A 14,097-nucleotide genomic window follows, 5' to 3' on the forward strand; every position below is an offset into this window, starting at 1 on the left:
GGCGAGATGTGGTTGGCAGTGATAGTGATGGTGAAGAAGAAGAGGAAGCAAAAGTTGATCTTGAAGAAGAACTTGTAAATGCACTTGAAGAACTCAGTAGAGTGAGGAATGAGTACAAGCTATTCAAGAATGATGTTATTGTGGAGAAGAACTGGTTGATCAGATGCCTTGAAGAATCTGATAAATGTATCTCATAGTTGAAGACTCAAGAAGAAGACACCAAGGAATGTTGGTGCAGTGATCTAGCATATGAGCTAGAAATAAAAGATAAAGAATATCAGAAGCTGCTTGGAGAAATGGAGGTTCTCCAAAATGACCTTGAGAAATGTCAAGATGATCTCAAGGTAAGAATCCAGTTTGATGGTAGCGGTGATACCTTGGGCAAAATGTTGAAAAAGAAAAAGCATACCCAGGACATTGAAGCATTAGGTAGTGGTGTTGGTGAATGCTCCACTAGCAAGAATGTCCCCCACAATGACATTTTGTTTGTCTCCTCAAATGGAGAAAACAAGGGACAAACCTTCACAGTTAGAATTGCTCCAAGGAAGAAGATTGATTTGAATACAACTGGTGAAGACTTGAAGAAGAAGATTGGTACTACAAGGAGGAACACTACAAATCCCAAATAAAAAGGGAAAATGGGAGAAGAAAGCTTCACCAGAAGCAAGATCATGAGAAGACAACAAAGAAGACATCCTACTGGTAGAAGACAAGAAAGTGCTACCACCCACAAGACAAAGAAAGTGTGGGAGAAGAAGAGATCAGATGGAAGAAATGCAAAGAATTGACAACCCATGATCCATCCTTAGAGAAGGAGAAATGGAGATGCTAGACCAGTAAGATCTCCCCATGCATGGCAGAATAAGTTTGTAAGTTATAAACCTTCCTTCTCTAGTTATTGCTTGGCATGTAATGGTCATGGCCAAAGGGCAGAAGAATGTAGAAAGGGATCTAGAAGGAATAATCTAGGATCTCATAGAAATCATGCATATGAGTAAAATGTATCAAGGAGTAGAAACATGCATAATTCCTCTCCCACTTATGCAAAGAGTGTTTGTTATAACTGCAGTAGAATTGGCCATAGAAGTTATGAATGCAAGAAGAAGGACTTGCAGTCATATGCAAGTGGATATATAAGCTATGATCAACTTATAAATGGATATAGAGTACATGGAAGTCACCAACTTGCATGGAGTCAAAGGAGAAATGTCCCAATAGGATCAAGAGGTTCACTGGTTTCAGTTGCTAGTCACAACAACATGACCAAAAGAAAATGGTCAAACCGACATGTTAAGAGATTCCCCAATCATGAAGTTGGGATGGATGTTGTGTACTACTATAGCACTACTTTTGGTCATGATGCAAAGTCTAGAAATGAAAGGACCCACCAGCAGAAGAAGGTAAGACATGCTCTCAATACTGAAAATGGGAAGAAGGATGTGACCAAGCAAGTATGGATGAAGAAGCATGAAGATGCTACCATGGACCGACATTGTGCATTCAATGCATAGGTGATATCTCCTAAGGCTTAAAGGAGATGAAGGACCTTAGGGGGAGTAGTATACTGAACTTATCATTCACCCCCTCAGTAAAGAAGGACACATGGAAGAACAATGTGCTACCAATATGAAGGATGGAAATGAGAAGATAAGTGTGTGTAGTGGCGGCCTTGGATAGACACCTACAGATCAGAGTTAGATCACTACTACATTTGTCTACAGATGGAGATTAACAATTGGACTTAGATGAAAAGTGACACAAAATGACAAGAGCTACAAGAAGGTGCTCCAGTAGTGATGATGGACCGGTACAGGAAATCGGTATGTGCAGGATGTTACTAGTATGATGCTAACAGGTACTTGCAGGTTATGTAAGACAATGAAGTTGGAGATCATTGCATTAGCCCCAATAACATGGAATGGGGAAGTTATGTCTCAGGTAGTGTTGATGAAGACCTAAATGACATATGTTGGCCAAGTTGTTGATCATGCAAGCATACATGTTTTTGGGCTAACCGATTTGATTCATGGCATGATGATGGCATTGTGAAGATCCAAGATCATGTCATAGGCTGTGGTGGATATATTGGAGCTAAAAGATCATTAGATGATCACATATGCACAGCTCAACCGGTATATGGAGTTTATTAGAGCCCTAGTATTGGAGCTGACTGACAATGTGGACTTGAGATGCATGACTTAGGGGGAGTTTATAGCCATGTTTTCTGACTAGTATCAGACTTGCTGGACACAAAGGGTGTCCAAGTGTCTATGGTTGTACCGATAGGTTTGTGTTTTTGGAGGGAGCTAGTTTTGTGAGATATTTCAATGCCTATTCAATTGAAATCAATTGGATCACCGAGAGTGTTTCTTGCTAAGAGGGAAAGTTACTTGCACAAGAGAACATGCATTTGGTATCGAAAGAGATACAAGTGGTATCAGTGTTAGCCTCAACACTTGATATCAGAAATTTGAGGTCAGAAAGGCTTCTACATATAAAGGGGAGATGATGCAACTTGACCGATAGGTATGTTGTTTTCACTGACACATGGGTCTTCAATTGGTTTCACACTTGTATATGCATGTGTTTCTGGTTTGCATAGACACTTGGTTCTAAGCAATTGGTGTCAGTTGGTGGTTATGCCCTTTATCTCAAGTGTTGTGACTTGAGAAGATGTAACAAAAGTTGATTAAAGAAGAAGATGCATCCGATAGAGAAAACTCTGTCAGTACCCGGGAGACACGAGGAGAGAAACCCTGACAAACCCTTTGCCATTGTTGTCAAAGGGGTAGAAAGAATCTGTTGTATGTTGAATACTAGTGTAGACGTCTAAAATTGGTCAACGCCTGCGGAGTCGTATTTTAGCATTGGCGCATTGCCTTATTTTAGGTTTTTGCGTCGCATTAACATTTCTCCTATGTTACGCACTTGGTCTTTATCATTTAGGAGAATCGAGTCCTTCTTCCACATTCTTCATTTGTCTCGCTTTCAAACTTGGTCTTGTCGATAACAATCTTCAGTCATGATTTTGGTTGATCTTATCCTATCGCATCAATGTGCGTGCTCATTTTGGCAAATTTTGACATCATCAATTCGATTTCATTTTGGACATCGTCAATCCTAATTAGGCTTTTGTCCTCTTATCAATCTTATCATTTTGCGATCGATTTGTCATCGATCGTTGTCCTCTTATCAATCTTTTCGTTTTGCGATCGATTTGTCATTGATCGTTGTCATTTTCAATCTTGTCAACTTGCGATCAATTTGTCATCGATCATTGTTATTTTAAATCTTGTCGACTTGCGATTGATTTGTCATCGATCATTGTTATTTTCAATCTTGTCACCTTGCGATCAATTTGTCATCGATCGTCGTCTTTCTCAATCATGTCAATTTGGATCACGTAGTCATTGTTCCTCGTCAATTAGCGCATTTATCAATCAAATCACTTATCAGTATGAATCATTTATCAATTCAAAATCATGATCGAATCAACATCAAATCAATCTTACATCAAGACCTAATTGTCATCCTTGCATTTCTAATTTATCTTCTAGGGTTTCATGATTTATTCATTTAACCTTGTTTGTCATTTTCTCTCCATTTTCTCTTGAGGATAAATGATTTTTTTAGTTATCCTAAGTCTTCTTGTCACAATTAAATGTTTATTTAATTGGCTAATTAATTCCTCCTCTTTTTGTAAATTAATTAATGAATGAAAAATTATTAATTAGTTTACCTAATTTGTATCAATTTCCTAATTTCCAAGTCATTATTTCTAACTTAATTTTCTAATTTTTTCCTAAATTCCTAAATGTCTATTTCTATTTCAAAAACTTGTCATAAATTGTCATAAATTGTCATAAATCCTTGCATAGAAATTTGTCATACAATTGTCATAATTTTGCTATTCCTGATTTGAATTTCCATTCGAATCACTTTCATGCTAATCTGATCTTTTCTCCAATTTGTCTATAAATTGGATGAATTTCTTCAATCAAAGTCCCTGGTCGAATCAATCACGCTTCTAGTACCCTTATGCTGTCGTCTTGTCTTGTCAATTTTGCTTTCATATTATACCTATGCACTTGAAGGTGAGATCCACAAAACAAAGCAATTTGAAGGAGAAAGAAGGACAATAGAGCCACATGAAGGAGATATCTGCATTTGGTTTGCTTAGATTTCATTTTGAATGTCTTGTTTTCATGTTTTCATTGAATGTAATTAGGATTTATCATTGCAATTTAATTTTCGTGATTGAACTAGTCCAATTTGTTATTTTCTTTGATGATTTCCAGATTCCTATCTACATTAATTGGTGAACCCGACGTGAAAATGCTTGGATCTAATATTTTTTTGAATGTTTTGTGAAGTTGGAGATTTTTTTGTGGAGAAATTGCAGATTTTTCTTCTAAAAAAAATAGTCATAATCAATTGATCACGTAAACAATTTCGTGAAGAATTAAAATAAACAATTTCTGGGTATATTAGATCACGTTTTTACCTTTCTAGATCATCTTACGGTTTCTAATTTGAATAAATATTGAGGAAGTTATGACATTTTTAATTATTCTTCTGTAAATGGTCAAAATTTTCAAAAACAAAATCATGCAACCTTCATCTAGATTAATTTAGCTTGGCAAATTAATCATGCATTCATGCAAATTTTATCTAGATTAATCTAGGGTGGTAAATTTGGTAAATTTCACATAGATTAATCTAAGAGGACAAAGAATCACAACTTTTATGGATTAATTTTGATGGTGATTCATTTCTCTTGATTCTCTAACATTGTTGGTAGCTTTGTGGCGAAACGCTTGACAAAGAATTATTTCACAAACTACTAATGAATTGTTTGTAGGTTCGCTAGTCAAAGACCAAACAAATCAAACTCCTAACTTAGTGATTTTGCAGGTTGCCTTATATTCCAACCAAACTTTGTGTTTGTGATTTTTAATTAGGCACCTAGTATGTTTGCTAAGTAGGATGGAATGAACATGTGTTCACTTTGCTTTTCGAGTTTGACATTGGAGTAGGAGAGTATGCTCTCATCCTTCTTAGGGTGATCAGAAATCCAGATCTTCGATACCATTCTCATGTTTTTGATTGTGTTACCTTTAGAGGGCCTGCCTTCCCGACCATTTGCTTTCTTTTGCAATCAAGTGACAATCGTGAGAAGGGAACGACCCAAAGTGAGCACAGCCAGAGTACCTTGGCATTCCAACTCACTATAAATAAATACTTGATGGGCAAAAGCTTTGAAGGAAGGGTTACGTGGGAATTGTAGTTACTTGGGAAGTGATGACCCTTGGACTCTTTCTCATATCAACATCTAAGTAGGGCCTCACGATCTAAATTGTGCTTGCGCGACTACATTTGTTTGGTATCTTGGTGGGCCTATGTCTCAATCATGCTTGCGTGACACCAAGGAGTAGCACTTAATAGAAATCCTTATTAAACACCTTGTATTTAGAGGCCAAAATCCTTCTAGTTGCTTGAGAAGGAGGAGTTCAGATACTTGGAAGAGATGCTAAGTTCGCCATGCAGAGATTTCCATGGGGACTGATGCTTAGCTGCCCTGAGAAGTGAGTGTCGTGGAGGGGAGCCCGTGGGGTCAAACATCTATGTATTCTCCTTGAATCTCATAATGAGTCTACCTCTCAAGTACCTACTATCCTTACCTACCATAAGAAATGTGTGAATGAGCATGATTTTTTTGAGTCTAAGTTAAAATATCTTGTCTTCTTTGCTTGTCAAAAGTTGAGTTGTGTCTCATTTCAAAAAACAAGACAAATTGATTCAAAACAAGGTTAAACACAAGAGTATTTCATTCAACAAAGTTCAAAACATCTTCAAATATGGTTGTCAAACATTTTTCAAAATCTTGTCTCAACATTCATGTCACTTAGATTTACGTTCATCCTAGGTTTGCATTTTGCAAATTTATTGTCAATTACCAAAGTTAGGTTTCACCTAGGTCATACTCCTTTTCATATCAATAAGGGTCATCCATTTCCATCTGTCCTCTTGCATTAGAGTAATACCATTTCATAATTCAACCTTAGGTTTTGTCTTAGGTTGACATTGTCATACATTGGCATTTGCATCTTTGTCCTCATAACATTAGGTCACATTTGCATATCCTAGGTTTCTTCTTTAAGCTTAGGTCATTATCATATCATATTAGGGTCACTTGCATAGTAATTGTCCCTTAGCATATAGTGTCAAAACTAGGTTTTGTCATACTTGAGTAATCCAAATCTTTGATAAACCCTAAGTCATTGTTAGGAGGTCTAGACCTTATCAAACCTTTTCTCTTTTTGTCATCAATGTCATTTGGTCAAACCTAGCTTAGTATCCAAGCATATAGGGGAGACATTGTCATTTTGTCCTTTTGTCACTTGGTCCTTTTGTCCTTTGAGGTCTAGACATCATTTCAATTTCCTAAGGGTCTCATTTTTAGAATTGCATTCATAAGTTTGTCAAAATCTTGAAAAAAGAACAAAAACATAGGTTGCATTCTTGCCATAGATTGCATTTCCGTCTGTTTAGTTTTCATTTAGTTGCATATCATACATCATCCTTGAAAAAAAAAAATCCAAAAATATTGCATTTGCATAGTGACATGTTTGTTGAAATGAGGTCTCAACCTTCTTACGAAGCCATGTCATCACAATTGAGCAATCAATCATGTCAATCCAATCTCTACATGTCTCAGAACTTGGATCAAACTTATCATGATGATGTAAATGTCCAAATACAAAAACTAGAGGAGAAACTAGCTCAAGAAGAGGAGCTATTGGAACAAAGAGTGAAAAACATTCAGAAGAATAGATCACAAATGTCCAAAATGTTTTGAAAATTTCTAGGTCGAAATCCAAAGATTGAGCCAATTGATGTAAGATCTCTTCTTGAACAATCAGACATACCAGCTCTCCTCTCCCAAATAGAGATGATGAAACAATTTCAAGAAAGGAGACAACATCAATTTCAACATTATGTGCCTCCACAACAAGAACAAGAAGGTGTTTACTATCAATCAGATTTTCAACCAATACAACCAATGGTTCAACCAATTGTTCAACATATACAACCAATAGAACCAATGGTCCAATTTCAACAATATGTCCAACCAACTATACAATGTCCACAAATGGTTCAACCAATGGTGGAATATCAATGTCAACAACCACAACCAAACATTCAAAAACAAAGGTTGTAGCACACACCAACCCAAGTTTCAAACATGTTAGAACAATTGAACCAAGTCCAATATCAAAACATGACATTAGATCAGAACCAACTCCTTGCCAAACAAGTTCAAATTCTAGATACAACTATGTCAAAACCTTGAAAGAAAGGTGGCTTTATTGCAATGATCTTAAGGAAATTACCAAGTGAGTTCTTTGAGGAAGATCAAAATAATACACTTATGTCTAGCAATGCCTCATCCCCTCGCAAGAAAATGGACTCTCCAGTGGCATCTATCCTTACACCTTTAGAAGTTTCACAAGAACCTTCCATATTATCCTCATCAAACAATACACCCAAGGAATTATCCAAGGGCTATCCATAATTGATTGCCAAAATAATCTAATTCATGATGCACATCCTTGTCATGTTTTAGAAATACAAGACCCAATGCCACCATGCACTTTATTGCCATGACCTTTTTTAGAGGACCCCATTCGAAGTCCCTCTTCCTCATGTTCAAGCATTGATTCCTTGCCAGAATCCATCACAAATGTTCAAAATGCATTTCCTTCATGCCAAAACATTGATTCCTTGTCCGAATCCCCCATACATATCCAAAGTCCAACCTCATGTCAAGAGGATAATTTAGAGCATGAAGAAATGTGTCTTAAAACAGATCAAGATCAAGATCCCAAAACCTTATCATCCCATCCAATTGTTGACCAGGATCTCATCTTCCTAGAAACTCATGATGATTCCCCTATTCTTGTCCATCCTATCCAAAGTCCTATTGACACTCCATTCCCCGGGCAAGATCAAGATATCCCAATTCATCCAATCCCAAATGATCCCCTTCCATTTCATGAACACAATGTCCTTTCAAATCCCATTGACATTTCACTTCCTGAGAAAGATTAAGATATCCTTTCCATCCTTTATGATGATCCCATTGAAAGTCAAGAGAAAAGCACCTTTAAAGAGGATTCCAATGATCTTCCTCCTTGTCAAGATCAAATTATTCCTTTAAATCCTCCACAAGATCCTTTTATTCCTCCATCTCCTTGTCTTAATGCTCCATATACACTCCAAGATCGCATTTCTTTTGATGATCCCATTATTTCTCCCATTCCATCTCTTGAAGGGCCTATCATTGAACCATGTCCACTACACAATCCTAGTCCCCCTCATGATCCTAATCCCCCTCATGATTCTAACATGTCAGTGCAAGATGTTCATGAACCCTCGACATGCACAATGGGTTCTTCCACTTTGGTGAAATCCAATCCACTTCAAGATCTCATTATTTCTCTCATATCATATCCACCTCATAATGGACTCGTGTCTTCTTCCCAAAGAAAAGAGTATCCTACAAGTCAAGATATTCATAAAGGCAAAGGAGTAGATCTTCATAAGAAAGAATCCCTTCATGTTAAAGAAAATATTAAGGGTCATGGCCTCAGTGAAATTCCTCAAGACATGGGTACCCCTGCTAAATCCAACATCCCTTCAAAATCCAAGCATACACCTTCCCCATCATACTTTCCATCCATCTTAGGTCCTTATATTCCTTCATTCTCTATGCAAGGTCAGCAAAGGCATACATCCTTGAGTAAATTTCATCCATCCAAAAGAAGTCCATTTCATTCATATCCATCCATGCATTCCTTTCCCCCTCCAAGCAATTTGGATGCCAAGTATAAAAGTCATAAGTCTAGAAATCCACATGTATTCAAGGATCAACATGTCCAATATAATCAACATGTCAAAGAAAAGAAAAATATGATCTATAAAGAAAAGGAAAAATCCAAAAGGTCAAAAAGGCCCATTGCTCAAAAACAAAAGTTAAAATCTATATGGGTTCCTAAATCCCTTGTGTTAGCAATGCACTCCAAGGAACCACAAAAGCATGAAAAATCAAAAACCATGTGGATCCCTAAGCGGCTCCTTGAAGCACAAAAGCCTAAAGAAACATCAAAATTGGCATCTACAATTGCTATTCCTCCATCCAAACATTCCAAGTCTATTCCTCCATCACCTTCTTTATCCATTTTGGGCCCTTATGTCCCAAAATCCATAGCCTTTCCTTCGTCCAAATCTCAATATCCAAAATACGTCTTTCCTCCATCAGTCCATCACCCCTCAAGGTGTGTGCCAATGTCGATCTTGCCTTCATTTCCATCCACTGAAGCCCAATTCTTCCAATACCCTACCTATTATCCAATGCATATTTTCCATCCTTCCATCCCTTTGATCCAATCCTTTGCATAAATCCTCGCCTTAGTTTCATCTTATTTTCCATGTCCTTATCCTACCAACGTCTTTGAGCATGCTTTTAAAGGTCATGGTCCATTTTTTTCAAGGCTACTATCCAAACAAAAAGATGTTTGAGTCCTTCCTTCATCCCCTATCATGTGTCCATTTTTGACTAAAATGTCAAAATACAAAAAAAAATTGAAAAAAAAGAAAAAAAAAAGACAAAAGAAAAAAGTAAAGCAAAATAATTCGTCCACTGGTGAAAACCTGGCAAACAGGCACCTTGGGCAAGTACCATGATGAAAACCTGGCAAACAGGCGTCATGCGTAATCTATGAACTTCTTGCATACCACACTTGGGGGTAGGTTTCCTCCTTCATATCCTATTGCCCTTCATTATCCTATCATACCATGTCATACTCCTCCATTATCCTATTGTCCCTCATGTCCAGTTTCCCTTTCCACCTTTGATCTTGACAAGGCTGAGGTTCTTCATGAGCATCACACATCTTGTTTGCATCTTTTAGTCCATCATAGCTTTTGGTCATTTATCCATTTGCTTATTATAACTTTTCATCCATATTCCCTGTCTTATTGCAACTTTCTGCCACTATCCCGTATCCTATCCCGACCTTCAGTCCATGTCCCTTATCCATTCTTGGTCTTGCTTATCCTATCCATATCTTATCACTATCCATACACTCTTTTTCATTCCTTGATCTTGATCTGACATAAGGACGCAAAATTTAAACATGGTTTTAAAAACCTCTTGACATGTCCCTCATGCCATGTCACTGCTTTACATTGTCATATCCAGTCTCTTGTCCCATCACGCCATAGCCCTTGAAAATTGCATCCGCATTGTCTCCATGATAAAAGGCCTTTGTCTTCCCTCTATCCACCATCATTTCAGAAAGCCTATTTATTCACCTATCATATTCCTTGCCTTACTAGACACTAGAGGCAAAATCCCTAAAAATCAAAAAACGTCCTGAAATAATCAAAAATCAAATCAAATCAAATAATGTCTTGAAAAAATCCAAAAAAATCAAATAATGTTTTGAAAAAAAACCAAAAAAATCAAATAATGTCTTGAAAAAACGAACAAAAAAAATTTCAAAACATTCAAATTCCAAAAACAATTCCTTTGGCATTTTGCATTTTGTCAATAAATATCCCCTTTGTGCATAGACAGATCGCTGAGCATACATCCAACGACAATCAATCAAACATTGTGCTTTAATGAAATCATGCATTAATAGATGAACTTTTCAATCAAACCAGGCATTCAAACTGATCAAAATTGTCATGTCAATCACTCAACATCAATATCATTTGTCCTTGTCACTATTATAATGGGTCTTATACAGGGTGTGGTATGCTCGAAACCAAACTGTGTCCTGTCTTAGATGGGGTACCACATGTCCTGAAACCAGACAGCATGATTGTCCTATCAACACTTTCAACTTTTGACAATGAAGATCAATATGTTTGTTTGACTTGTTGGAATTAGCGAGTCTTATCATTTAGTGATTTATTTTCGATCATGTTCCTATGTTGCTCGATGATGTCACTGAGTGATTTAGAGTGACCGGGATGGTTCATGGTCCCCTTTCTTTTTTTGTTGTGATTGCTATTTGTGGAATGTTTGTTACAACCTGGGGCAACTATATCATTGGGTGTCTGTGATAAGTATGTTCGCTTTGTGAACCCCACACATACCTCGACCCTTGATGTATGCACCCTAGGATGCTTCACTCATTCCTTGTGTGCGATGTGTCTATCTTTTGCAAAAAGGGTTGCATTCCAACTCTAGCCTTCAATGCCATGATGCTCTGCATCCACTTTGCTACATTAAATAAAGGTTCTCACCTACTTATGTGCATTTGTGAAAGCAAGTTTTCCTTCATCTCTAACTGTCCTCTATCTAATTTCTTCTTACTAACATTTCTTCCATCAGTCTTGTCAGTCTGTTTGCTCCTATCATTTTCTATCATTCTTATCGATCAATTGGCCTCTTTTCTAGATGTTTCCGGCCAATTCCTCGAGGGGGCATGCATATGTCATTGTTATTGTCTGGGGTATTTTCATTTACTATTCTTTGAAACAACGCTTAGAATCACATTATCTCAAAGAGGGGCAAAATGTAGACGTCTAAAATTGGTCAATGCCTGCGGAGTCGTATTTTAGCATTGGCGCATTGCCTTATTTTAGGTTTTTGCATCGCATTAACATTTCTCCTATGTTACGCACTTGGTCTTTATCATCTGCGAGCATCGAGTCCTTCCGCATTCTTCATTTATCTCGCTTTTGAATTTGGTCTTGTCGATAACAATCTTCAGTCATGATTTTGGTCAATCTTATCTTGTCGCATCAATGTGCGTGCTCATTTTGGCATATTTTGACATCATCAATTTGATTTCATTTTGGACATCGTCAATCCTAATTAGGGTTTTGTCCTCTTATCAATCTTGTCATTTTGCGATCGATTTGTCATCGATCGTTGTCCTCTTATCAATCTTGTCATTTTGTGATCGATTTGTCATTGATCGTTGTCATTTTCAATCTTGTCAACTTGCGATCGATTTGTCATCGATCATTGTTATTTTAAATCTTGTCGACTTGCGATTGATTTGTCATCAATCATTGTTATTTTCAATCTTGTCACCTTGCGATCAATTTGTCATCGATCATCGTCTTTCTCAATCATGTCAATTTGGATCAATTAGTCATTGTTCCTCATCAATTGGCGCATTTATCAATCAAATCACTTATCAGTATGAATCATTTATCAATTCAAAATCATGATCGAATCAACATCAAATCAATCTTACATCAAGACCTAATTGTCATCCTTGCATTTCTAATTTATCTTCTAGGGTTTCATGATTTATTCATTTAACCTTGTTTGTCATTTTCTCTCCATTTTCTCTTTAGGATAAATGATTTTTTTAGTTATCCTAAGTCTTCTTGTCACAATTAAATGTTTATTTAATTGGCTAATTAATTCCTCCTCTTTTTGTAAATTAATTAATGAATGAAAAATTATTAATTAGTTTACCTAATTTGTATCAATTTCCTAATTTCCAAGTCATTATTTCTAACTTAATTTTCTAATTTTTTCCTAAATTCCTAAATGTGTATTTCTATTTCAAAAACTTGTCATAAATTGTCATAAATTGTCATAAATCCTTGCATAGAAATTTGTCATACACTTGTCATAATTTTGCTATTCTTGATTTGAATTTCCATTCAAATCACTTTCATGCTAATCTGATCTTTTCTCCAATTTGTCTATAAATTGGATGAATTTCTTCAATCAAAGTCCCTAGTCGAATCAATCACGCTTCTAGTACCCTTATGCTGTCGTCTTGTCTTGTCAATTTTGCTTTCATATTATACTTATGCACTTGAAGGTGAGATCCACAAAACAAAGCAATTTGAAGGAGAAAGAAGGACAATGGAGCCACATGAAGGAGACATCTGCATTTGGTTTGCTTAGATTTCATTTTGAATGTCTTGTTTTCATGTTTTCATTGAATGTAATTAGGATTTATCATTGCAATTTAGTTTTCGTGATTGAACTAGTCCAATTTGTTATTTGCTTTGATGATTTCCAGATTCCTATCTACAACTACGTGTTGACATCAATGCCAAAGGGGGAGATTGTTGGCATTGTGTTGTCATTTATGTCAACTAGTATAGAAGGATATAACCAATATGGGAGAGTGTTCACATTACTGTCATTGATGTCAACCAGCATTGTGATGTCATTGGATTCATCGATAAACAAGTGAGTGTTTGACTTGTGTAGAAGATATGGATAAGAGACCGGTATGATATAACAATTAGTAAATGATGACATCTGTGAGTGGGCAAGATGTTGAGTTGTTGATTGTGATGAAGAGGCACAGTGTTATCTAAATCACATCAACATAGGAGCAGAAGGATGTACAGGTCACTGTTACACTGTGTGGATGTAGAACAATAGGACTCCCACCAGATAGAGATGCAGTCACCATATGAAGAGAAGACTAACAGTGGATATTCCCCAACTGGATCACATGTGCCTATTTGAAGATATGGTGCACAAATAGGGAAGCCACATGAGTGCATTGTAGGATACAGATGACAAGGATCCACTCCCACTCGTAAGTGGAGCTTATCTCCTATTATGCAAAGTATGCATCTTAGTTCTGTGAGATAAGACAAAAGCAGAAGGCAAGTGATTGAAGGGTCACACCGGATCTACCGGTGAAACAAAAGGATTACTTAGGTGCATGTAATCAGAGATGTGCACTGGATCAGAAAGGGTTGGCATATTGTGCCACCGAGATAGAAAAGGAAGAGTAAAGAAGTGATGGGTTTGTCACCTTGACAAACTGGCTGAGATGATATATGGTTTGATGATGAAGAAGGCAAAGTGGAGTAGCTTTAGATAGAGAGTGCAACCGGCATGCATATGCCTCAGATGGAAATAGCTAAAGGTTGATGACATGGTGTCATCAAGGTGCCTACCGATAAGTATGAGAACCGGTAAGAGAGAAAAGAGGCTAAGTGATGTGCTCCTACCTGATGACAATGAGCATACTATGGATAGGAATGTCTAGCAAATGGTTAAGGTGTTCCACTGGTAGATCAACAAAGTGT

The sequence above is a fragment of the Cryptomeria japonica genome, chromosome 10 (genome assembly GCF_030272615.1).
Source record: "Cryptomeria japonica chromosome 10, Sugi_1.0, whole genome shotgun sequence".
In the NCBI taxonomy this organism is placed as follows: Eukaryota; Viridiplantae; Streptophyta; class Pinopsida; order Cupressales; family Cupressaceae; genus Cryptomeria; species Cryptomeria japonica.